A 26,491-nucleotide genomic window follows, 5' to 3' on the forward strand; every position below is an offset into this window, starting at 1 on the left:
CCTCTGTAGGGACAGGTCTGGGAAGTGGAGCCTGGTTCCAGTTGGAGGCCAGTGCTAGAGCTGGGGGAGAAGCAAAGTTTGCCCACAGGCCAGCCTTGGCATGTGCGTATCCCGGGACAGAAAGCTTCCAAGAGATTCCCAAAGAATACCCAGGGTCGGATGTCTTTTGGGACTGAAGTGTGCAAGAAGGGGGTGGGGGTGTGAGGCCAGCGCTTGCTGCAGGCCCAGCAGCATCTTTCGGGGACTCGTCCCTGTGTAGCTCAGCACCCCCTCCCCACACACTCCCGTGCACCAGCCCCAGCGTCCTCACCTCTGTGCTCTGGCGTGCTGGGCTCCAGGTCCTCCTGCTGCCTCAGAGGCTGGGGTTCTCGGGACTCTGGGTCGGAGCCGGGTGTGCTGAGCTCCGTGGCAGCCTCAGACTGGGCCGCCGGGTGTATCCTGTGTGGTGTCTCGGCAGCAGGCCTTCCCCGCCTCCGCTTCGCCCCCGGTGGGGCTGATGCCTCCGTGGGCACGCTCACCTGGAGCCTGCACTGGGCCTCAGGGGCGGGGGGGTGGTGCTCCGACCCCTCCCTCCGGGAGGTGGACGGGGTGTCCCCGTCCTCGGCCTCATCACGTGGGAAGCTCTGCAACGACAGTGACCGTCAGCCAGCCATGCTGGGACTTTTCCGAGCTGGGCCTGGCCAGTGGAGCCGCTGCTTCTGCCTGCTCGAACTTCTCTTCCCAGAAGGGTCAGAGACGTGTGTCTGCTCAGATCCCCACCCGGGACGAAAGAGACCCACCTGAGGGTGTGAGGCCAGCCTGGGCGGCCGGCGCTGCCCGCACTCTCCCCATCCCAGCCAGCCTGCTCTCCCCTGGGGTGTGGACACAACTTGCCCGCAGGCTTCTGACCCCACAACCGCCTGGGCTTCCTTGAGGGAGACACACCCCGAGAAACCCGCATCCACACACACAGGCAAAGGACCCGGTGTTTCCGGGTGGCATGGGAGAGGTGGGCTGGCCCGGCCTGGGGCTCCCTGTGTTACCTTTCTGTTTCTCCAGGCAAAGGGCCAGAGGCCTCTCGGGGGGCCCTGAGCCAACGTTGACTGGGTGCCCACGCACACTGCCTGTGAGCTCTCCTGAGGCCCCGGCCTCTGGGCAGGGGCAAACAGCAGAACATCCTGGCAGCAAGTGATCTGGCTGGGGGCTTCTCTCCGCTCTGGAGGCCTGGATACCCGGGTTGCGGGTTCCGTTGGGTTCTGTTGCCGGCAGGTGACATCATTTCCTGGGGTTCGTGCTGAAGTCCCTTCCCCAAAACTTCCCAAGGGAATCTCTGGGTTTCTGACTGCTCGACCACCCCCCTTAGGCCATGTGCAGGCACAGTGACAGCCACACAGCCCAGCCCACAGCCCTGGGGAGGCCTGGGTGCAGCCAGGGCCTGAGCTCCGAGGACCCCGCTGCTCTCAGACCAGGCTCCTTCTCATAAGTGGTGTGGCCCTGGACAAGCGTATGCCCCTCAGGGTTTCCCCAGTCTCTCCATCTGGAGAGTGGGGGTCATTCTCCCATCTGCTTCCTAGGTCTGTCGGCCTACGAGCAGCTCCATGCCTTTCCACCTGGGGCCGATATCACGTGGAGCTTGTGCGCTGAGACTTCAGAAAGAAAGACTCCATCCAGGGCTGACACAGCACAGAATGGGGCAGAACGAGGCCTGGATGCGCCGTGGTACCCAGGAAAAGGCACTCCCCCTCCTGAGTGTTTTGAGACCCCGCATCCAAGTTGGAGGACCGAAAGGAAGACTCGAAGGTCTCCCTCTCTTATAGAAAAGAGTAGCCAACTTTCTGGTCCTCTGTTTCCATTGAGATTCTGTTCAAGTGTCCCAGCTCGGCTTCTGCAGGTGGCTGAGCTTCTAATGGCTCCCTGCGTTCTTGTCTTTTCCTCTCCAAACCTTCCGTCCTTTTCCCCCTTCTGGGGTGGATGGGCGCTGTCATTGCTTCTACCTTCGAGACAGATTGATGAAAAGTCTGGACCATCGACTCCTTTCCTCTCTTTGGTTCCGTGTCTCTCTCTGTCTGTGTCCCTCTCTTTTCCCTTCTCGATTCAGTCTGTGTCTTCCTCTTTCTCTCTCGTGTGTGGATGGATGGATGCTAGGAATGCACATGTATATGATTAGATGAGGGTTATGTTTTAGGGATAGGTTAGAGGGAGAGAAAGTCTTTAGGTCGGAGTTGGTCATGGGGGAAGGGTCAAGGGTGGTGGTGGTGTTTCTTGGAATCTGAGTGCTGTGCATTCTTCGTCTCTTTCCATATGAACCCCTTCTCAGATACACCACTTGCAAGGAGTCTCTCATGTTCCGTTTCCTATCTTTTGCATTTCTGAATGCTTAGCTTCTCTGTTGTGAAGAGGTTCCATTGGATGGAAACCCATTGGTGTACTTCCTTTTCCTCTTTCCCTTACTTGAAGAGACCCATTTCTACCTCCGCCCAGCAAATGGCAAGGAGACTCTGATGTTAAGGAGCCTTTGACCTACGCTTCTTTCTAGCTGTCTCATGACATCAGTCTTTAGGGTGAGGTTTTTCCCTGATATTGAGGTCGTGTGAGATCAAAACCAATAGCGTTCTTCAGATGTAGCTGTCTGGTTTTCCCATGGACATTTATTGAAGAGGCTTTCTTGTTCCCATTTGGATATTCTCCCCTTTTGTGTCAGAGATGAGTTGACCATGGATGCCGGGGTTTGTTTCTGGACCCTCAGCTTTATTCCATCGATCTGGATCTGTGTGTGTTGTTGTATTCCCAATAGCATACTGTCCTGCTGCTGCCGCTGCGCCTAAGTCACTTCAGTCGTGTCTGACTCTGCGCGACCCCATGGCCTGCAGCCTACCAGGCTCCTCCGTCCAGGGCGTTTTCCAGGCAAGAGTACTGGAGTGGGTCGCCATCGCCTTCTCCGATACTCTCCTGAGGATCCTAGTTTGGTCGTCTAATTTCCTTTCACACAACCTTGGATGTCCGTATCGGGGCTTGTATTGACAATTTGTCGGATTGTATTGACAATTTAGGCTCTTTTCTGTTTCCGTACCCCTTTTGCAATTCTTTGTTCGGTGCGAAAATGCATTGGCATTTTGGGAGGAATAGCATCGAAGCTGTGGATTGCCTTGTGGGGCTGTGACATCATTTTCCCAATAGGAATTCTTTCAAGCCCTGAGCACAGCTTCTCTTTCCAGTGGTTGGTGTGGGCTTGATCTTCCTTCTTCCATCTCTCGCCGTTTTGTGAGAACAGGTCCTTCCTTCCCTTCTGGGTTAGATGGACTCGTGGGTATCACTTCAGTGAATGGCATTGTCAGTGGGGGTGATAATTCCCTTCTCATTGGAAGACTTTGCTGTGAGTATTAGAAATGCAAGTGATTTCTCTTCCCCTTCCTCCCTGTCCATCTCTCAGAGCCACCGGGAAACAGAGGCCTCATCCAGGGTCACACAGGCCTGAGGGAGTGCAACTAGACTGTTGTTTCTTCAGGCCCTCAGTGCTGGACATCATCCGGGATACTCTGTGTGTGTCTTCCTCAGTCTGCTGTCCCTTCAGACCTTTCCCTAGTTTTCACAGGCTTGTCGTGTTGGTGTTCTTTGTCTGTTTGGAGACACATCCTTGAGAAGCTTTGTGTTTCCACTCATTCGTCTCGCGATGTATGACCTGTCTTTTGCTTTTGTAATGAGGTCTTTCCCACAGTAGATATCTTTGATTTTGCAAAGTCCACTGTATTCTCTGGGTTGTTTTGTGGGCTGCCTTTTTGTTTTGTGTGTGAAGACTCAAAGCACGTGTCCGGTTTCTGCTCATTGTTCTTCTAGATTTGTGACAAGTTTTCACGGAAACTTTGTCTAGGGATAACTGGAAGTGAACTCGGTGTAAGGTGTCAAGTCTCCATCTCCATTCATGTCATGCCCTGCAGTTTCCAATTCCCTGTTCCTGAGTGGTTTTGGAGACCTTGTGGGAAGTTTGGTTGCATCGGAGTTTGCGTTTCCACCTTGAGTAGATTCACACTGTTCTGCCCTCAGGGACACTGTCAAGGGGGAGTGAGGAGCAGCCTGCACTTCCAGCAGTGACCACACGGTGGGGCGAGTGCTGCTCTCCCCTCTGGGAGCCCCAGGCCACAGGCATCCCAGTGAGGAGCCAGCTCTGTGCTCAGCTGAAAGGAGTTAGTCTCTCAGGAGCATCTGAGCCCTTGCCTTTGGATCACCCAGGGTGGGCATTTGCTGTGACAGAAAAAAATTGCCCTGAATTCCATGGACGGAAGAGCCTGGCTGTGTAGAGTTCGTGAGTTGCCGTGAATCAGACACAACTGAGGACACAAAAACTCAATAGACTAAAACACTTTTTGGGGGTGGGGGGAGTGAAAGGGGGTGATGTGGGGTTTTTTGTCTTATATAATAGCCGAGGGAAATCTAGTTTAAACCTAAATTCACATAGATGGGAAAGGTATAGCTCTCCGTCACCCTATTAAAAAAAAAAAAAAAAACGTCTTAACTTTTCTGAAACCTTATTTAGTAGCTTCCTTGAGCAGTTCATTGTGAAGGATTTTTTTTTTTTCTGTGACATTGGCCTCATTAAAAAGTACGGTTTGCCTTTACTGGATAATTTTGTTCATTGGTTTGTTAGGGAATCTTGGTAATATTTGAGTTTCCTGGGGAGTATGGTCACATGACCTGGCCCTGGCCAATCGGTGTGTTCCACCTCCCTGGCCACTGTGATTGCTCCGGACTGGGGCAGTGCCCAATCGGGGCCCGGGGCCGGGCCTCACGTTGGAAGCCAGGGGAAGACGAGCTCTCGTCCTGCTGGGGTAGGGGAAGGGGTGGGGCCGGGGGAGGTCAGGCTCCAGCAGTGGGAGGGGCTTGAGGTCCGCCTGCGGCAGTTGGTGACCTTCCTGCTCCCCTCAGGGCAGAGCCGCCGGCCTGAGAATGAGGGCGCTGCTGAGCCCAGGGGCTGGGATGGCCCGCTGCTGCTGTGGTCCCAGAGCTCCACCCGAGACCTGAGGGAGGCCGTCTGCCCGTGAGTCCTCTCCCGCTTGTCTGTCAGCTTGTTTGAACCATGCTGGGTTTTCTGCCCAGCTGGCTAAGGGGAGTCCCTGGAAATGCAAGGGTGTGGGTTTTGGCAGACTTCAGGGAAGTCATGCCAGATGAGCCTGGGAGACTCCAGCTTAATCTGGATTCAGGAGATATCTCTTCGGGCCAGCTAGTAATTGTAGGATAAGCCTAATGAGTCTTCACAGGATGAAGAGAGTAACGTGCCAAGGTAGCAATCGATGTCCTCATTCGAGAGGATGAAGCTGGTGCTCAGAGAAGGGGGGAACCTGGCCAGAGCAAGGAGGTGTGCACCCAGACAGAACCCCCAGATCCGGCCATTGGAGCTCAGGGAGGCCACTGGTGTGGCTTGTCCCTGTAGCAGGCGCCGAGGCACGCAGCCCACCCTGATTCCTGCGGGGGCCTGACTTGGGAAGTGCCATCTGGTAGCTTTGAGACTCACCAAACCAAATTGCACTGGAGAGAGGAAGGACACCTTCCTTCATCCACCCCCCACCCCCGCCGGATTCCCACATACCCTGACCCCTTTCTCTTGACTTCGGAGCCATTTCCAGAGTCCCGCTCATATGACCTCATTCGAAGTGCACTGTGGACGAGCTTCCATCTGCAGCTGCTACCACAGCAGCCAAGGGCTTCAGCTCCCGAGTACCTCCCTTCCTTTGGAACTTGGGGGCCCTCTACTCCCCACTTGCACACCACAGACCTTTGCTGAGGATTGTGGGGACCCTCACTCAGTTTGCAGCACGTTGTAGCCATCCCTGTCCTCTCAATACCTCCCTTGCCACTCAGCTTGTGAGCCCCTTTGGAGCAGCGTGGCCCACCTGGCTGCAACGGAAGAGACACAGCTGACAGTGAAACAACAGCTTAGATCTGACAGCCGGAAAGCTCTGTCAAAAGGGACCTCCCTCTTCACACCGTAGAGGCTGTAGGAGCCGCCAGGCTTTCGGAACCAGTGCTGGGGCCAAAATGACTCCACAGCCGTTTTCCTTCCTGGGGAGGGTTCTGGCTCGAGTGGGAATGGCTCAAGTCTCCTAAGGTTCTGAAAGCCCACTGTGTGCAGATTCACGGTACACAGAGAGGAGAAGGTGGAGTCCTGCCCTGGAGGTGGTCACAGCTCACGGATGAGCCAGGCAGGCAGGCAGGCAGGCAGGGCATGAGAACACCTGAGCTGCCTTCATGAGTGAATGGTGTGGGGGCAGAGGAAGAGAAGCCGGTCTGCTCCCTCATGTGGTGCCCAGGGCAGGTTGTCCCCAGAGGAAACCCTTACGACGGTGAGGACTCTCACTGCTGTTTCCCAAGGGGTTCCGTCGGTGCGTGTCTTCCCCGGAGCGGTCAGGCCGTCTCTAAAGTACACTGGCCATGGGCATTGCCTCTCCTTGGAACTTCCCATGTGTTTCTCTTTTTTATGGAACAGTGATTTTTCTAGAGGGGTTCTGGGCCACAAGGTTGTTGGGTCATTTTCTAGCCTTCTGTCGTGAAGAACGCTTTCCTGGGCGTTGGGGTGGTTTGTTGTTCCAGCTCCCTTTCTTGGCTTCTTTTGGGAGCTGGTGCAACAAGAGGAGCTCAGCCTCTGCCTTCTGGCTGAGATGTCACCCTTCAAACAGCAATGCCTGCCTGGAGATAATGATGGCATTTGCCAAAAGGGCTTCGTTTGGCACATGATATCTTGAAAGGACGTACACCGTCCTGTCAGCTATCAAAGGCTAGTTCAAATGACATAAAAATGAGAACTCTCCAATGGAGTCTTACAGTAGGTGGAGAGTCCGAAAGAAACTCCTTCAGTCATTTCACTGAGAGTCATTGATTGGGGACACCAAGAATATAGGAAGGAATGCAGAAAGAAAAGATGAAATTGTGTTCAGGATCGGGGGGAGGGATGAACAGGGCGTGCTTGCCTTGAATCCAGGCTTTGTTGGGGGGTGGGGCATAAAGATCAAACGGGTCTGAAACCACAAAGTGGCGATGGTAACACAGTATCACCAGTTACACAACAGTGTTCCCAAATTGCAACAATGATGAAAAAGTTTACTAATCCCAACTTAACCAACAAAAATACAGGAAACCATACAAAAAATAAAACATCACCAGAAAGGTGGAAACAAACCAAATGCAAAGCAGTTCAGGGGAAAGGAACTCCATGTCCCCTGGGGGCAGACCGAGTTGACAGCGTCCACGGTGAGCCGACAGGGATGGAGGCGGCAGAGCCGACCGCTCCCCTGGACGTGGTGTTTCCGGCAAGGGCTCTGGGTCTCTGTCCAGAGCGGGGGCTCGTTCTTCCTGCAGGGGTGGGTGAGTCATCGTCGGCGTCTGGGTGTTGCGCGGGAGCCAGGGCAGGCTCTCCCTGCCGAGGCGGTGACTCCTCCTCTGCCTCGGGTTCTCCTGCCAAAGCCCGAGCAGGTACAGGTGCACGTGGAGGTGGAGGTTCTGGCTGAGGGGGTGGGACATCAGTGCCTGGGGCTGGGGGTCCTGCAGGCACGGAGATCCGATCTGCCCGGTGTGCTGGCCAGAACCCAGCTGGCCTGGTGTCTCTGCGAGGGCAAGTCTCGGTTCTCCATCTGCCCTCGGTGGATCCCTGGGTCCTGCACCTGGAGCCACCACCTCTGTAGGGACAGGTCTGGGAAGTGGAGCCTGGTTCCAGTTGGAGGCCAGTGCTAGAGCTGGGGGAGAAGCAAAGTTTGCCCACAGGCCAGCCTTGGCATGTGCGTATCCCGGGACAGAAAGCTTCCAAGAGATTCCCAAAGAATACCCAGGGTCGGATGTCTTTTGGGACTGAAGTGTGCAAGAAGGGGGTGGGGGTGTGAGGCCAGCGCTTGCTGCAGGCCCAGCAGCATCTTTCGGGGACTCGTCCCTGTGTAGCTCAGCACCCCCTCCCCACACACTCCCGTGCACCAGCCCCAGCGTCCTCACCTCTGTGCTCTGGCGTGCTGGGCTCCAGGTCCTCCTGCTGCCTCAGAGGCTGGGGTTCTCGGGACTCTGGGTCGGAGCCGGGTGTGCTGAGCTCCGTGGCAGCCTCAGACTGGGCCGCCGGGTGTATCCTGTGTGGTGTCTCGGCAGCAGGCCTTCCCCGCCTCCGCTTCGCCCCCGGTGGGGCTGATGCCTCCGTGGGCACGCTCACCTGGAGCCTGCACTGGGCCTCAGGGGCGGGGGGGTGGTGCTCCGACCCCTCCCTCCGGGAGGTGGACGGGGTGTCCCCGTCCTCGGCCTCATCACGTGGGAAGCTCTGCAACGACAGTGACCGTCAGCCAGCCATGCTGGGACTTTTCCGAGCTGGGCCTGGCCAGTGGAGCCGCTGCTTCTGCCTGCTCGAACTTCTCTTCCCAGAAGGGTCAGAGACGTGTGTCTGCTCAGATCCCCACCCGGGAGGAAAGAGACCCACCTGAGGGTGTGAGGCCAGCCTGGGCGGCCGGCGCTGCCCGCACTCTCCCCATCCCAGCCAGCCTGCTCTCCCCTGGGGTGTGGACACAACTTGCCCGCAGGCTTCTGACCCCACATCCGCCTGGGCTTCCTTGAGGGAGACACACCCCGAGAAACCCGCATCCACACACACAGGCAAAGGACCCGGTGTTTCCGGGTGGCATGGGAGAGGTGGGCTGGCCCGGCCTGGGGCTCCCCGTGTTACCTTTCTGTTTCTCCGGGCAAAGGGCCAGAGGCCTCTCGGGGGTGCCCTGAGCCAACGTCGACAGGGTGCCCACGCACACTGCCTGTGAGCTCTCCTGAGGCCCCGGCCTCTGGGCAGGGGCAAACAGCAGAACATCCTGGCAGCAAGTGATCTGGCTGGGGGCTCCTCTCCGCTCTGGAGGCCTGGATACACGGGTTGCGGGTTCTGTTGGGTTCTGTTGCCGGCAGGTGACATCATTTCCTGGGGTTCGTGCTGAGGTCCCTTCCCCAAAACTTCCCAAGGGAATCTCTGGGTTTCTGACTGCTCGACCACCCCCCCTTAGGCCATGTGCAGGCACAGTGACAGCCACACAGCCCAGCCCACCGCCCTGGGGAGGCCTGGGTGCAGCCAGGGCCTGAGCTCCGAGGACCCCGCTGCTCTCAGACCAGGCTCCTTCTTCTCATAAGTGGTGTGGCCCTGGACAAGCGTATGCCCCTCAGGGTTTCCCCAGTCTCTCCATCTGCAGAGTGGGGGTCATTCTCCCATCTGCTTCCTAGGTCTGTCGGCCTACGAGCAGCTCCATGCCTTTCCACCTGGGGCCGATATCACGTGGAGCTTGTGCGCTGAGACTTCAGAAAGAAAGACTCCATCCAGGGCTGACACAGCACAGAATGGGGCAGAACGAGGCCTGGATGCGCCGTGGTACCCAGGAAAAGGCACTCCCCCTCCTGAGTGTTTTGAGACCCCGCATCCAAGTTGGAGGCGCGAAAGGAAGACTCGAAGGTCTCCCTCTCTTATAGAAAAGAGTAGCCAACTTTCTGGTCCTCTGTTTCCATTGAGATTCTGTTCAAGTGTCCCAGCTCGGCTTCTGCGGGTGGCTGAGCTTCTAATGGCTCCCTGCGTTCTTGTCTTTTCCTCTCCAAACCTTCCGTCCTTTTCCCCCTTCTGGGGTGGATGGGCGCTGTCATTGCTTCTACCTTCGAGACAGATTGATGAAAAGTCTGGACCGTCGACTCCTTTCCTCTCTTTGGTTCCGTGTCTCTCTCTGTCTGTGTCCCTCTCTTTTCCCTTCTCGATTCAGTCTGTGTCTTCCTCTTTCTCTCTCGTGTGTGGATGGATGGATGCTAGGAATGCACATGTATATGATTAGATGAGGGTTATGTTTTAGGGATAGGTTAGAGGGAGAGAAAGGCTTTAGGTCGGAGTTGGTCATGGGGGAAGGGTCAAGGGTGGTGGTGGTGTTTCTTGGAATCTGAGTGCTGTGCATTCTTCGTCTCTTTCCATATGAACCCCTTCTCAGATACACCACTTGCAAGGAGTCTCTCATGTTCCGTTTCCCATCTTTTGCATTTCTGAATGCTTAGCTTCTCTGTTGTGAAGAGGTTCCATTGGATGGAAACCCATTGGCGTACTTCGTTTTCCTCTTTCCCTTACTTGAAGAGACCCATTTCTACCTCCGCCCAGCAAATGGCAAGGAGACTCTGATGTTAAGGAGCCTTTGACCTACGCTTCTTTCTAGCTGTCTCATGACATCAGTCTTTAGGGTGAAGTTTTTCCCCGATATTGAGGTGGTGTGAGATCAAAACCAATAGCGTTCTTCAGATGTAGCTGTCTGGTTTTCCCATGGACATTTATTGAAGAGGCTTTCTTGTTCCCATTTGGATATTCTCCCCTTTTGTGTCAGAGATGAGTTGACCATGGATGCCGGGGTTTGTTTCTGGACCCTCAACTTTATTCCATCGATCTGGATCTGTGTGTGTTGTTGTATTCCCAATAGCATACTGTCCTGCTGCTGCCGCTGCGCCTAAGTCATTTCAGTCGTGTCTGACTCTGCGCGACCCCATGGCCTGCAGCCTACCAGGCTCCTCCGTCCAGGGCGTTTTCCAGGCAAGAGTACTGGAGTGGGTCGCCATCGCCTTCTCCGATACTCTCCTGAGGATCCTAGTTTGGTCGTCTAATTTCCTTTCACACAACCTTGGATGTCCGTATCGGGGCTTTTTCGTCGGATTGTATTGACAATTTAGGCTCTTTTCTGTTTCCGTACCCCTTTTGCAATTCTTTGTTCGGTGCGAAAATGCATTGGCATTTTGGGAGGAATAGCATCGAAGCTGTGGATTGCCTTGTGGGGCTGTGACATCATTTTCCCAATAGGAATTCTTTCAAGCCCTGAGCACAGCTTCTCTTTCCAGTGGTTGGTGTGGGCTTGATCTTCCTTCTTCCGTCTCTCGCCGTTTTGTGAGAACAGGTCCTTCCTTCCCTTCTGGGTTAGATGGACTCGTGGGTATCACTTCAGTGAATGGCATTGTCAGTGGGGGTGATAATTCCCTTCTCATTGGAAGACTTTGCTGTGAGTATTAGAAATGCAAGTGATTTCTCTTCCCCTTCCTCCCTGTCCATCTCTCAGAGCCACCGGGAAACAGAGGCCTCATCCAGGGTCACACAGGCCTGAGGGAGTGCAACTAGACTGTTGTTTCTTCAGGCCCTCAGTGCTGGACATCATCCGGGATACTCTGTGTGTGTCTTCCTCAGTCGGCTGTCCCTTCAGACCTTTCCCTAGTTTTCACAGGCTTGTCGTGTTGGTGTTCTTTGTCTGTTTGGAGACACATCCTTGAGAAGCTTTGTGTTTCCACTCATTCGTCTCGCGATGTATGACCTGTCTTTTGCTTTTGTAATGAGGTCTTTCCCACAGTAGATATCTTTGATTTTGCAAAGTCCACTGTATTCTCTGGGTTGTTTTGTGGGCTGCCTTTTTGTTTTGTGTGTGAAGACTCAAAGCACGTGTCCGGTTTCTGCTCATTGTTCTTCTAGATTTGTGACAAGTTTTCATGGAAACTTTGTCTAGGGATAACTGGAAGTGAACTCGGTGTAAGGTGTCAAGTCTCCATCTCCATTCATGTCATGCCCTGCAGTTTCCAATTCCCTGTTCCTGAGTGGTTTTGGAGACCTTGTGGGAAGTTTGGTTGCATCGGAGTTTGCGTTTCCACCTTGAGTAGATTCCCACTGTTCTGCCCTCAGGGACACTGTCAAGGGGGAGTGAGGAGCAGCCTGCACTTCCAGCAGTGACCACACGGTGGGGCGAGTGCTGCTCTCCCCTCTGGGAGCCCCAGGCCACAGGCATCCCAGTGAGGAGCCAGCTCTGTGCTCAGCTGAAAGGAGTTAGTCTCTCAGGAGCCTCAGAGCCCTTGCCTTTGGATCACCCAGGGTGGGCATTTGCTGTGACAGAAAAAAATTGCCCTGAATTCCATGGACGGAAGAGCCTGGCTGTGTAGAGTTCGTGAGTTGCCGTGAATCAGACACAACTGAGGACACAAAAACTCAATAGACTAAAACACTTTTTGGGGGTGGGGGGAGTGAAAGGGGGTGATGTGGGGTTTTTTGTCTTATATAATAGCCGAGGGAAATCTAGTTTAAACCTAAATTCACATAGATGGGAAAGGTATAGCTCTCCGTCACCCTATTAAAAAAAAAAAAAAAGTCTTAACTTTTCTGAAACTTTATTTAGTAGCTTCCTTGAGCAGTTCATTGTGAAGGATTTTTTTTTTTTCTGTGACATTGGCCTCATTAAAAAGTACGGTTTGCCTTTACTGGATAATTTTGTTCATTGGTTTGTTAGGGAATCTTGGTAATATTTGAGTTTCCTGGGGAGTATGGTCACATGACCTGGCCCTGGCCAATCGGTGTGTTCCACCTCCCTGGCCACTGTGATTGCTCCGGACTGGGGCAGTGCCCAATCGGGGCCCGGGGCCGGGCCTCACGTTGGAAGCCAGGGGAAGACGAGCTCTCGTCCTGCTGGGGTAGGGGAAGGGGTGGGGCCGGGGGAGGTCAGGCTCCAGCAGTGGGAGGGGCTTGAGGTCCGCCTGCGGCAGTTGGTGACCTTCCTGCTCCCCTCAGGGCAGAGCCGCCGGCCTGAGAATGAGGGCGCTGCTGAGCCCAGGGGCTGGGATGGCCCGCTGCTGCTGTGGTCCCAGAGCTCCACCCGAGACCTGAGGGAGGCCGTCTGCCCGTGAGTCCTCTCCCGCTTGTCTGTCAGCTTGTTTGAACCATGCTGGGTTTTCTGCCCAGCTGGCTAAGGGGAGTCCCTGGAAATGCAAGGGTGTGGGTTTTGGCAGACTTCAGGGAAGACATGCCAGATGAGCCTGGGAGACTCCAGCTTAATCTGGATTCAGGAGATATCTCTTCGGGCCAGCTAGTAATTGTAGGATAAGCCTAATGAGTCTTCACAGGATGAAGAGAGTAACGTGCCAAGGTAGCAATCGATGTCCTCATTCGAGAGGATGAAGCTGGTGCTCAGAGAAGGGGGGAACCTGGCCAGAGAAAGGAGGTGTGCACCCAGACAGAACCCCCAGATCCGGCCATTGGAGCTCAGGGAGGCCACTGGTGTGGCTTGTCCCTGTAGCAGGCGCCGAGGCACGCAGCCCACCCTGATTCCTGCGGGGGCCTGACTTGGGAAGTGCCATCTGGTAGCTTTGAGACTCACCAAACCAAATTGCACTGGAGAGAGGAAGGACACCTTCCTTCATCCACCCCCCACCCCCGCCGGATTCCCACATACCCTGACCCCTTTCTCTTGACTTCGGAGCCATTTCCAGAGTCCCGCTCATATGACCACATTCGAAGTGCACTGTGGACGAGCTTCCATCTGCAGCTGCTACCACAGCAGCCAAGGGCTTCAGCTCCCGAGTACCTCCCTTCCTTTGGAACTTGGGGGCCCTCTACTCCCCACTTGCACACCACAGACCTTTGCTGAGGATTGTGGGGACCCTCACTCAGTTTGCAGCACGTTGTAGCCATCCCTGTCCTCTCAATACCTCCCTTGCCACTCAGCTTGTGAGCCCCTTTGGAGCAGCGTGGCCCACCTGGCTGCAACGGAAGAGACACAGCTGACAGTGAAACAACAGCTTAGATCTGACAGCCGGAAAGCTCTGTCAAAAGGGACCTCCCTCTTCACACCGTAGAGGCTGTAGGAGCCGCCAGGCTTTCGGAACCAGTGCTGGGGCCAAAATGACTCCACAGCCGTTTTCCTTCCTGGGGAGGGTTCTGGCTCGAGTGGGAATGGCTCAAGTCTCCTAAGGTTCTGAAAGCCCACTGTGTGCAGATTCACGGTACACAGAGAGGAGAAGGTGGAGTCCTGCCCTGGAGGTGGTCACAGCTCACGGATGAGCCAGGCAGGCAGGCAGGCAGGCAGGGCATGAGAACACCTGAGCTGCCTTCATGAGTGAATGGTGTGGGGGCAGAGGAAGAGAAGCCGGTCTGCTCCCTCATGTGGTGCCCAGGGCAGGTTGTCCCCAGAGGAAACCCTTACGACGGTGAGGACTCTCACTGCTGTTTCCCAATGGGTTCCGTCGGTGCGTGTCTTCCCCGGAGCGGTCAGGCCGTCTCTAAAGTACACTGGCCATGGGCATTGCCTCTCCTTGGAACTTCCCACGTGTTTCTCTTTTTTATGGAACAGTGATTTTTCTAGAGGGGTTCTGGGCCACAAGGTTGTTGGGTCATTTTCTAGCCTTCTGTCGTGAAGAACGCTTTCCTGGGCGTTGGGGTGGTTTGTTGTTCCAGCTCCCTTTCTTGGCTTCTTTTGGGAGCTGGTGCAACAAGAGGAGCTCAGCCTCTGCCTTCTGGCTGAGATGTCACCCTTCAAACAGCAATGCCTGCCTGGAGATAATGATGGCATTTGCCAAAAGGGCTTCGTTTGGCACATGATATCTTGAAAGGACGTACACCGTCCTGTCAGCTATCAAAGGCTAGTTCAAATGACATAAAAATGAGAACTCTCCAATGGAGTCTTACAGTAGGTGGAGAGTCCGAAAGAAACTCCTTCAGTCATTTCACTGAGAGTCATTGATTGGGGACACCAAGAATATAGGAAGGAATGCAGAAAGAAAAGATGAAATTGTGTTCAGGATCGGGGGGAGGGATGAACAGGGCGTGCTTGCCTTGAATCCAGGCTTTGTTGGGGGGTGGGGCATAAAGATCAAACGGGTCTGAAACCACAAAGTGGCGATGGTAACACAGTATCACCAGTTACACAACAGTGTTCCCAAATTGCAACAATGATGAAAAAGTTTACTAATCCCAACTTAACCAACAAAAATACAGGAAACCATACAAAAAATAAAACATCACCAGAAAGGTGGAAACAAACCAAATGCAAAGCAGTTCAGGGGAAAGGAACTCCATGTCCCCTGGGGGCAGACCGAGTTGACAGCGTCCACGGTGAGCCGACAGGGATGGAGGCGGCAGAGCCGACTGCTCCCCTGGACGTGGTGTTTCCGGCAAGGGCTCTGGGTCTCTGTCCAGAGCGGGGGCTCGTTCTTCCTGCAGGGGTGGGTGAGTCATCGTCGGCGTCTGGGTGTTGCGCGGGAGCCAGGGCAGGCTCTCCCTGCCGAGGCGGTGACTCCTCCTCTGCCTCGGGTTCTCCTGCCAAAGCCCGAGCAGGTACAGGTGCACGTGGAGGTGGAGGTTCTGGCTGAGGGGGTGGGACATCAGTGCCTGGGGCTGGGGGTCCTGCAGGCACGGAGATCCGATCTGCCCGGTGTGCTGGCCAGAACCCAGCTGGCCTGGTGTCTCTGCGAGGGCAAGTCTCGGTTCTCCATCTGCCCTCGGTGGATCCCTGGGTCCTGCACCTGGAGCCACCACCTCTGTAGGGACAGGTCTGGGAAGTGGAGCCTGGTTCCAGTTGGAGGCCAGTGCTAGAGCTGGGGGAGAAGCAAAGTTTGCCCACAGGCCAGCCTTGGCATGTGCGTATCCCGGGACAGAAAGCTTCCAAGAGATTCCCAAAGAATACCCAGGGTCGGATGTCTTTTGGGACTGAAGTGTGCAAGAAGGGGGTGGGGGTGTGAGGCCAGCGCTTGCTGCAGGCCCAGCAGCATCTTTCGGGGACTCGTCCCTGTGTAGCTCAGCACCCCCTCCCCACACACTCCCGTGCACCAGCCCCAGCGTCCTCACCTCTGTGCTCTGGCGTGCTGGGCTCCAGGTCCTCCTGCTGCCTCAGAGGCTGGGGTTCTCGGGACTCTGGGTCGGAGCCGGGTGTGCTGAGCTCCGTGGCAGCCTCAGACTGGGCCGCCGGGTGTATCCTGTGTGGTGTCTCGGCAGCAGGCCTTCCCCGCCTCCGCTTCGCCCCCGGTGGGGCTGATGCCTCCGTGGGCACGCTCACCTGGAGCCTGCACTGGGCCTCAGGGGCGGGGGGGTGGTGCTCCGACCCCTCCCTCCGGGAGGTGGACGGGGTGTCCCCGTCCTCGGCCTCATCACGTGGGAAGCTCTGCAACGACAGTGACCGTCAGCCAGCCATGCTGGGACTTTTCCGAGCTGGGCCTGGCCAGTGGAGCCGCTGCTTCTGCCTGCTCGAACTTCTCTTCCCAGAAGGGTCAGAGACGTGTGTCTGCTCAGATCCCCACCCGGGAGGAAAGAGACCCACCTGAGGGTGTGAGGCCAGCCTGGGCGGCCGGCGCTGCCCGCACTCTCCCCATCCCAGCCAGCCTGCTCTCCCCTGGGGTGTGGACACAACTTGCCCGCAGGCTTCTGACCCCACATCCGCCTGGGCTTCCTTGAGGGAGACACACCCCGAGAAACCCGCATCCACACACACAGGCAAAGGACCCGGTGTTTCCGGGTGGCATGGGAGAGGTGGGCTGGCCCGGCCTGGGGCTCCCCGTGTTACCTTTCTGTTTCTCCGGGCAAAGGGCCAGAGGCCTCTCGGGGGTGCCCTGAGCCAACGTCGACAGGGTGCCCACGCACACTGCCTGTGAGCTCTCCTGAGGCCCCGGCCTCTGGGCAGGGGCAAACAGCAGAACATCCTGGCAGCAAGTGATCTGGCTGGGGGCTCCTCTCCGCTCTGGAGGCCTGGATACACGGGTTGCGGGTTCTGTTGGGTTCTGTTGCCGGCAGGTGACATCATTTCCTGGGGTTCGTGCTGAGGTCCCTTCCCCAAAACTTCCCAAGGGAATCTCTGGGTTTCTGACTGCTCGACCACCCCCCCTTAGGCCATGTGCAGGCACAGTGACAGCCACACAGCCCAGCCCACCGCCCTGGGGAGGCCTGGGTGCAGCCAGGGCCTGAGCTCCGAGGACCCCGCTGCTCTCAGACCAGGCTCCTTCTTCTCATAAGTGGTGTGGCCCTGGACAAGCGTATGCCCCTCAGGGTTTCCCCAGTCTCTCCATCTGCAGAGTGGGGGTCATTCTCCCATCTGCTTCCTAGGTCTGTCGGCCTACGAGCAGCTCCATGCCTTTCCACCTGGGGCCGATATCACGTGGAGCTTGTGCACTGAGACTTCAGAAAGAAAGACTCCATCCAGGGCTGACACAGCACAGAATGGGGCAGAACGAGGCCTGGATGCGCCGTGGTACCCAGGAAAAGGCACTCCCCCTCCTGAGTGTTTTGAGACCCCGCATCCAAGTTGGAGGCGCGAAAGGAAGACTCGAAGGTCTCCCTCTCTTATAGAAAAGAGTAGCCAACTTTCTGGTCCTCTGTTTCCATTGAGATTCTGTTCAAGTGTCCCAGCTCGGCTTCTGCGGGTGGCTGAGCTTCTAATGGCTCCCTGCGTTCTTGTCTTTTCCTCTCCAAACCTTCCGTCCTTTTCCCCCTTCTGGGGTGGATGGGCGCTGTCATTGCTTCTACCTTCGAGACAGATTGATGAAAAGTCTGGACCGTCGACTCCTTTCCTCTCTTTGGTTCCGTGTCTCTCTCTGTCTGTGTCCCTCTCTTTTCCCTTCTCGATTCAGTCTGTGTCTTCCTCTTTCTCTCTCGTGTGTGGATGGATGGATGCTAGGAATGCACATGTATATGATTAGATGAGGGTTATGTTTTAGGGATAGGTTAGAGGGAGAGAAAGGCTTTAGGTCGGAGTTGGTCATGGGGGAAGGGTCAAGGGTGGTGGTGGTGTTTCTTGGAATCTGAGTGCTGTGCATTCTTCGTCTCTTTCCATATGAACCCCTTCTCAGATACACCACTTGCAAGGAGTCTCTCATGTTCCGTTTCCCATCTTTTGCATTTCTGAATGCTTAGCTTCTCTGTTGTGAAGAGGTTCCATTGGATGGAAACCCATTGGCGTACTTCGTTTTCCTCTTTCCCTTACTTGAAGAGACCCATTTCTACCTCCGCCCAGCAAATGGCAAGGAGACTCTGATGTTAAGGAGCCTTTGACCTACGCTTCTTTCTAGCTGTCTCATGACATCAGTCTTTAGGGTGAGGTTTTTCCCCGATATTGAGGTGGTGTGAGATCAAAACCAATAGCGTTCTTCAGATGTAGCTGTCTGGTTTTCCCATGGACATTTATTGAAGAGGCTTTCTTGTTCCCATTTGGATATTCTCCCCTTTTGTGTCAGAGATGAGTTGACCATGGATGCCGGGGTTTGTTTCTGGACCCTCAACTTTATTCCATCGATCTGGATCTGTGTGTGTTGTTGTATTCCCAATAGCATACTGTCCTGCTGCTGCCGCTGCGCCTAAGTCATTTCAGTCGTGTCTGACTCTGCGCGACCCCATGGCCTGCAGCCTACCAGGCTCCTCCGTCCAGGGCGTTTTCCAGGCAAGAGTACTGGAGTGGGTCGCCATCGCCTTCTCCGATACTCTCCTGAGGATCCTAGTTTGGTCGTCTAATTTCCTTTCACACAACCTTGGATGTCCGTATCGGGGCTTTTTCGTCGGATTGTATTGACAATTTAGGCTCTTTTCTGTTTCCGTACCCCTTTTGCAATTCTTTGTTCGGTGCGAAAATGCATTGGCATTTTGGGAGGAATAGCATCGAAGCTGTGGATTGCCTTGTGGGGCTGTGACATCATTTTCCCAATAGGAATTCTTTCAAGCCCTGAGCACAGCTTCTCTTTCCAGTGGTTGGTGTGGGCTTGATCTTCCTTCTTCCGTCTCTCGCCGTTTTGTGAGAACAGGTCCTTCCTTCCCTTCTGGGTTAGATGGACTCGTGGGTATCACTTCAGTGAATGGCATTGTCAGTGGGGGTGATAATTCCCTTCTCATTGGAAGACTTTGCTGTGAGTATTAGAAATGCAAGTGATTTCTCTTCCCCTTCCTCCCTGTCCATCTCTCAGAGCCACCGGGAAACAGAGGCCTCATCCAGGGTCACACAGGCCTGAGGGAGTGCAACTAGACTGTTGTTTCTTCAGGCCCTCAGTGCTGGACATCATCCGGGATACTCTGTGTGTGTCTTCCTCAGTCGGCTGTCCCTTCAGACCTTTCCCTAGTTTTCACAGGCTTGTCGTGTTGGTGTTCTTTGTCTGTTTGGAGACACATCCTTGAGAAGCTTTGTGTTTCCACTCATTCGTCTCGCGATGTATGACCTGTCTTTTGCTTTTGTAATGAGGTCTTTCCCACAGTAGATATCTTTGATTTTGCAAAGTCCACTGTATTCTCTGGGTTGTTTTGTGGGCTGCCTTTTTGTTTTGTGTGTGAAGACTCAAAGCACGTGTCCGGTTTCTGCTCATTGTTCTTCTAGATTTGTGACAAGTTTTCACGGAAACTTTGTCTAGGGATAACTGGAAGTGAACTCGGTGTAAGGTGTCAAGTCTCCATCTCCATTCATGTCATGCCCTGCAGTTTCCAATTCCCTGTTCCTGAGTGGTTTTGGAGACCTTGTGGGAAGTTTGGTTGCATCGGAGTTTGCGTTTCCACCTTGAGTAGATTCCCACTGTTCTGCCCTCAGGGACACTGTCAAGGGGGAGTGAGGAGCAGCCTGCACTTCCAGCAGTGACCACACGGTGGGGCGAGTGCTGCTCTCCCCTCTGGGAGCCCCAGGCCACAGGCATCCCAGTGAGGAGCCAGCTCTGTGCTCAGCTGAAAGGAGTTAGTCTCTCAGGAGCCTCTGAGCCCTTGCCTTTGGATCACCCAGGGTGGGCATTTGCTGTGACAGAAAAAAATTGCCCTGAATTCCATGGACGGAAGAGCCTGGCTGTGTAGAGTTCGTGAGTTGCCGTGAATCAGACACAACTGAGGACACAAAAACTCAATAGACTAAAACACTTTTTGGGGGTGGGGGGAGTGAAAGGGGGTGATGTGGGGTTTTTTGTCTTATATAATAGCCGAGGGAAATCTAGTTTAAACCTAAATTCACATAGATGGGAAAGGTATAGCTCTCCGTCACCCTATTAAAAAAAAAAAAAAAGTCTTAACTTTTCTGAAACCTTATTTAGTAGCTTCCTTGAGCAGTTCATTGTGAAGGATTTTTTTTTTTTCTGTGACATTGGCCTCATTAAAAAGTACGGTTTGCCTTTACTGGATAATTTTGTTCATTGGTTTGTTAGGGAATCTTGGTAATATTTGAGTTTCCTGGGGAGTATGGTCACATGACCTGGCCCTGGCCAATCGGTGTGTTCCACCTCCCTGGCCACTGTGATTGCTCCGGACTGGGGCAGTGCCCAATCGGGGCCCGGGGCCGGGCCTCACGTTGGAAGCCAGGGGAAGACGAGCTCTCGTCCTGCTGGGGTAGGGGAAGGGGTGGGGCCGGGGGAGGTCAGGCTCCAGCAGTGGGAGGGGCTTGAGGTCCGCCTGCGGCAGTTGGTGACCTTCCTGCTCCCCTCAGGGCAGAGCCGCCGGCCTGAGAATGAGGGCGCTGCTGAGCCCAGGGGCTGGGATGGCCCGCTGCTGCTGTGGTCCCAGAGCTCCACCCGAGACCTGAGGGAGGCCGTCTGCCCGTGAGTCCTCTCCCGCTTGTCTGTCAGCTTGTTTGAACCATGCTGGGTTTTCTGCCCAGCTGGCTAAGGGGAGTCCCTGGAAATGCAAGGGTGTGGGTTTTGGCAGACTTCAGGGAAGACATGCCAGATGAGCCTGGGAGACTCCAGCTTAATCTGGATTCAGGAGATATCTCTTCGGGCCAGCTAGTAATTGTAGGATAAGCCTAATGAGTCTTCACAGGATGAAGAGAGTAACGTGCCAAGGTAGCAATCGATGTCCTCATTCGAGAGGATGAAGCTGGTGCTCAGAGAAGGGGGGAACCTGGCCAGAGCAAGGAGGTGTGCACCCAGACAGAACCCCCAGATCCGGCCATTGGAGCTCAGGGAGGCCACTGGTGTGGCTTGTCCCTGTAGCAGGCGCCGAGGCACGCAGCCCACCCTGATTCCTGCGGGGGCCTGACTTGGGAAGTGCCATCTGGTAGCTTTGAGACTCACCAAACCAAATTGCACTGGAGAGAGGAAGGACACCTTCCTTCATCCACCCCCCACCCCCGCCGGATTCCCACATACCCTGACCCCTTTCTCTTGACTTCGGAGCCATTTCCAGAGTCCCGCTCATATGACCACATTCGAAGTGCACTGTGGACGAGCTTCCATCTGCAGCTGCTACCACAGCAGCCAAGGGCTTCAGCTCCCGAGTACCTCCCTTCCTTTGGAACTTGGGGGCCCTCTACTCCCCACTTGCACACCACAGACCTTTGCTGAGGATTGTGGGGACCCTCACTCAGTTTGCAGCACGTTGTAGCCATCCCTGTCCTCTCAATACCTCCCTTGCCACTCAGCTTGTGAGCCCCTTTGGAGCAGCGTGGCCCACCTGGCTGCAACGGAAGAGACACAGCTGACAGTGAAACAACAGCTTAGATCTGACAGCCGGAAAGCTCTGTCAAAAGGGACCTCCCTCTTCACACCGTAGAGGCTGTAGGAGCCGCCAGGCTTTCGGAACCAGTGCTGGGGCCAAAATGACTCCACAGCCGTTTTCCTTCCTGGGGAGGGTTCTGGCTCGAGTGGGAATGGCTCAAGTCTCCTAAGGTTCTGAAAGCCCACTGTGTGCAGATTCACGGTACACAGAGAGGAGAAGGTGGAGTCCTGCCCTGGAGGTGGTCACAGCTCACGGATGAGCCAGGCAGGCAGGCAGGCAGGCAGGGCATGAGAACACCTGAGCTGCCTTCATGAGTGAATGGTGTGGGGGCAGAGGAAGAGAAGCCGGTCTGCTCCCTCATGTGGTGCCCAGGGCAGGTTGTCCCCAGAGGAAACCCTTACGACGGTGAGGACTCTCACTGCTGTTTCCCAAGGGGTTCCGTCGGTGCGTGTCTTCCCCGGAGCGGTCAGGCCGTCTCTAAAGTACACTGGCCATGGGCATTGCCTCTCCTTGGAACTTCCCACGTGTTTCTCTTTTTTATGGAACAGTGATTTTTCTAGAGGGGTTCTGGGCCACAAGGTTGTTGGGTCATTTTCTAGCCTTCTGTCGTGAAGAACGCTTTCCTGGGCGTTGGGGTGGTTTGTTGTTCCAGCTCCCTTTCTTGGCTTCTTTTGGGAGCTGGTGCAACAAGAGGAGCTCAGCCTCTGCCTTCTGGCTGAGATGTCACCCTTCAAACAGCAATGCCTGCCTGGAGATAATGATGGCATTTGCCAAAAGGGCTTCGTTTGGCACATGATATCTTGAAAGGACGTACACCGTCCTGTCAGCTATCAAAGGCTAGTTCAAATGACATAAAAATGAGAACTCTCCAATGGAGTCTTACAGTAGGTGGAGAGTCCGAAAGAAACTCCTTCAGTCATTTCACTGAGAGTCATTGATTGGGGACACCAAGAATATAGGAAGGAATGCAGAAAGAAAAGATGAAATTGTGTTCAGGATCGGGGGGAGGGATGAACAGGGCGTGCTTGCCTTGAATCCAGGCTTTGTTGGGGGGTGGGGCATAAAGATCAAACGGGTCTGAAACCACAAAGTGGCGATGGTAACACAGTATCACCAGTTACACAACAGTGTTCCCAAATTGCAACAATGATGAAAAAGTTTACTAATCCCAACTTAACCAACAAAAATACAGGAAACCATACAAAAAATAAAACATCACCAGAAAGGTGGAAACAAACCAAATGCAAAGCAGTTCAGGGGAAAGGAACTCCATGTCCCCTGGGGGCAGACCGAGTTGACAGCGTCCACGGTGAGCCGACAGGGATGGAGGCGGCAGAGCCGACCGCTCCCCTGGACGTGGTGTTTCCGGCAAGGGCTCTGGGTCTCTGTCCAGAGCGGGGGCTCGTTCTTCCTGCAGGGGTGGGTGAGTCATCGTCGGCGTCTGGGTGTTGCGCGGGAGCCAGGGCAGGCTCTCCCTGCCGAGGCGGTGACTCCTCCTCTGCCTCGGGTTCTCCTGCCAAAGCCCGAGCAGGTACAGGTGCACGTGGAGGTGGAGGTTCTGGCTGAGGGGGTGGGACATCAGTGCCTGGGGCTGGGGGTCCTGCAGGCACGGAGATCCGATCTGCCCGGTGTGCTGGCCAGAACCCAGCTGGCCTGGTGTCTCTGCGAGGGCAAGTCTCGGTTCTCCATCTGCCCTCGGTGGATCCCTGGGTCCTGCACCTGGAGCCACCACCTCTGTAGGGACAGGTCTGGGAAGTGGAGCCTGGTTCCAGTTGGAGGCCAGTGCTAGAGCTGGGGGAGAAGCAAAGTTTGCCCACAGGCCAGCCTTGGCATGTGCGTATCCCGGGACAGAAAGCTTCCAAGAGATTCCCAAAGAATACCCAGGGTCGGATGTCTTTTGGGACTGAAGTGTGCAAGAAGGGGGTGGGGGTGTGAGGCCAGCGCTTGCTGCAGGCCCAGCAGCATCTTTCGGGGACTCGTCCCTGTGTAGCTCAGCACCCCCTCCCCACACACTCCCGTGCACCAGCCCCAGCGTCCTCACCTCTGTGCTCTGGCGTGCTGGGCTCCAGGTCCTCCTGCTGCCTCAGAGGCTGGGGTTCTCGGGACTCTGGGTCGGAGCCGGGTGTGCTGAGCTCCGTGGCAGCCTCAGACTGGGCCGCCGGGTGTATCCTGTGTGGTGTCTCGGCAGCAGGCCTTCCCCGCCTCCGCTTCGCCCCCGGTGGGGCTGATGCCTCCGTGGGCACGCTCACCTGGAGCCTGCACTGGGCCTCAGGGGCGGGGGGGTGGTGCTCCGACCCCTCCCTCCGGGAGGTGGACGGGGTGTCCCCGTCCTCGGCCTCATCACGTGGGAAGCTCTGCAACGACAGTGACCGTCAGCCAGCCATGCTGGGACTTTTCCGAGCTGGGCCTGGCCAGTGGAGCCGCTGCTTCTGCCTGCTCGAACTTCTCTTCCCAGAAGGGTCAGAGACGTGTGTCTGCTCAGATCCCCACCCGGGAGGAAAGAGACCCACATGAGGGTGTGAGGCCAGCCTGGGCGGCCGGCGCTGCCCGCACTCTCCCCATCCCAGCCAGCCTGCTCTCCCCTGGGGTGTGGACACAACTTGCCCGCAGGCTTCTGACCCCACATCCGCCTGGGCTTCCTTGAGGGAGACACACCCCGAGAAACCCGCATCCACACACACAGGCAAAGGACCCGGTGTTTCCGGGTGGCATGGGAGAGGTGGGCTGGCCCGGCCTGGGGCTCCCCGTGTTACCTTTCTGTTTCTCCGGGCAAAGGGCCAGAGGCCTCTCGGGGGTGCCCTGAGCCAACGTCGACAGGGTGCCCACGCACACTGCCTGTGAGCTCTCCTGAGGCCCCGGCCTCTGGGCAGGGGCAAACAGCAGAACATCCTGGCAGCAAGTGATCTGGCTGGGGGCTCCTCTCCGCTCTGGAGGCCTGGATACACGGGTTGCGGGTTCTGTTGGGTTCTGTTGCCGGCAGGTGACATCATTTCCTGGGGTTCGTGCTGAGGTCCCTTCCCCAAAACTTCCCAAGGGAATCTCTGGGTTTCTGACTGCTCGACCACCCCCCCTTAGGCCATGTGCAGGCACAGTGACAGCCACACAGCCCAGCCCACCGCCCTGGGGAGGCCTGGGTGCAGCCAGGGCCTGAGCTCCGAGGACCCCACTGCTCTCAGACCAGGCTCCTTCTTCTCATAAGTGGTGTGGCCCTGGACAAGCGTATGCCCCTCAGGGTTTCCCCAGTCTCTCCATCTGCAGAGTGGGGGTCATTCTCCCATCTGCTTCCTAGGTCTGTCGGCCTACGAGCAGCTCCATGCCTTTCCACCTGGGGCCGATATCACGTGGAGCTTGTGCGCTGAGACTTCAGAAAGAAAGACTCCATCCAGGGCTGACACAGCACAGAATGGGGCAGAACGAGGCCTGGATGCGCCGTGGTACCCAGGAAAAGGCACTCCCCCTCCTGAGTGTTTTGAGACCCCGCATCCAAGTTGGAGGCGCGAAAGGAAGACTCGAAGGTCTCCCTCTCTTATAGAAAAGAGTAGCCAACTTTCTGGTCCTCTGTTTCCATTGAGATTCTGTTCAAGTGTCCCAGCTCGGCTTCTGCGGGTGGCTGAGCTTCTAATGGCTCCCTGCGTTCTTGTCTTTTCCTCTCCAAACCTTCCGTCCTTTTCCCCCTTCTGGGGTGGATGGGCGCTGTCATTGCTTCTACCTTCGAGACAGATTGATGAAAAGTCTGGACCGTCGACTCCTTTCCTCTCTTTGGTTCCGTGTCTCTCTCTGTCTGTGTCCCTCTCTTTTCCCTTCTCGATTCAGTCTGTGTCTTCCTCTTTCTCTCTCGTGTGTGGATGGATGGATGCTAGGAATGCACATGTATATGATTAGATGAGGGTTATGTTTTAGGGATAGGTTAGAGGGAGAGAAAGGCTTTAGGTCGGAGTTGGTCATGGGGGAAGGGTCAAGGGTGGTGGTGGTGTTTCTTGGAATCTGAGTGCTGTGCATTCTTCGTCTCTTTCCATATGAACCCCTTCTCAGATACACCACTTGCAAGGAGTCTCTCATGTTCCGTTTCCCATCTTTTGCATTTCTGAATGCTTAGCTTCTCTGTTGTGAAGAGGTTCCATTGGATGGAAACCCATTGGCGTACTTCGTTTTCCTCTTTCCCTTACTTGAAGAGACCCATTTCTACCTCCGCCCAGCAAATGGCAAGGAGACTCTGATGTTAAGGAGCCTTTGACCTACGCTTCTTTCTAGCTGTCTCATGACATCAGTCTTTAGGGTGAAGTTTTTCCCCGATATTGAGGTGGTGTGAGATCAAAACCAATAGCGTTCTTCAGATGTAGCTGTCTGGTTTTCCCATGGACATTTATTGAAGAGGCTTTCTTGTTCCCATTTGGATATTCTCCCCTTTTGTGTCAGAGATGAGTTGACCATGGATGCCGGGGTTTGTTTCTGGACCCTCAACTTTATTCCATCGATCTGGATCTGTGTGTGTTGTTGTATTCCCAATAGCATACTGTCCTGCTGCTGCCGCTGCGCCTAAGTCATTTCAGTCGTGTCTGACTCTGCGCGACCCCATGGCCTGCAGCCTACCAGGCTCCTCCGTCCAGGGCGTTTTCCAGGCAAGAGTACTGGAGTGGGTCGCCATCGCCTTCTCCGATACTCTCCTGAGGATCCTAGTTTGGTCGTCTAATTTCCTTTCACACAACCTTGGATGTCCGTATCGGGGCTTTTTCGTCGGATTGTATTGACAATTTAGGCTCTTTTCTGTTTCCGTACCCCTTTTGCAATTCTTTGTTCGGTGCGAAAATGCATTGGCATTTTGGGAGGAATAGCATCGAAGCTGTGGATTGCCTTGTGGGGCTGTGACATCATTTTCCCAATAGGAATTCTTTCAAGCCCTGAGCACAGCTTCTCTTTCCAGTGGTTGGTGTGGGCTTGATCTTCCTTCTTCCGTCTCTCGCCGTTTTGTGAGAACAGGTCCTTCCTTCCCTTCTGGGTTAGATGGACTCGTGGGTATCACTTCAGTGAATGGCATTGTCAGTGGGGGTGATAATTCCCTTCTCATTGGAAGACTTTGCTGTGAGTATTAGAAATGCAAGTGATTTCTCTTCCCCTTCCTCCCTGTCCATCTCTCAGAGCCACCGGGAAACAGAGGCCTCATCCAGGGTCACACAGGCCTGAGGGAGTGCAACTAGACTGTTGTTTCTTCAGGCCCTCAGTGCTGGACATCATCCGGGATACTCTGTGTGTGTCTTCCTCAGTCGGCTGTCCCTTCAGACCTTTCCCTAGTTTTCACAGGCTTGTCGTGTTGGTGTT

General features: G+C 55.2%; 1 long non-coding RNA gene across 1 annotated transcript in view; it reads left to right on the forward strand.

The window, feature by feature from the left end:
* Window positions 1-26,491, forward strand: part of LOC145530003 (uncharacterized) — a 270,063-nt gene that overhangs the window by 232,413 nt on the left and 11,159 nt on the right. Inside the window, exons 16-18 of the long non-coding RNA XR_014071398.1 lie at window positions 4,900-5,011; window positions 12,533-12,644; window positions 20,166-20,277. This is a non-coding gene — a long non-coding RNA (uncharacterized LOC145530003). The remainder of the gene's footprint in view (window positions 1-4,899; window positions 5,012-12,532; window positions 12,645-20,165; window positions 20,278-26,491) is intronic.

The sequence above is a fragment of the Giraffa tippelskirchi genome, chromosome 12, assembly GCF_054371585.1.
Source record: "Giraffa tippelskirchi isolate mGirTip1 chromosome 12, T2T-mGirTip1v1.2.pri, whole genome shotgun sequence".
NCBI lineage: Eukaryota > Metazoa > Chordata > Mammalia > Artiodactyla > Giraffidae > Giraffa > Giraffa tippelskirchi.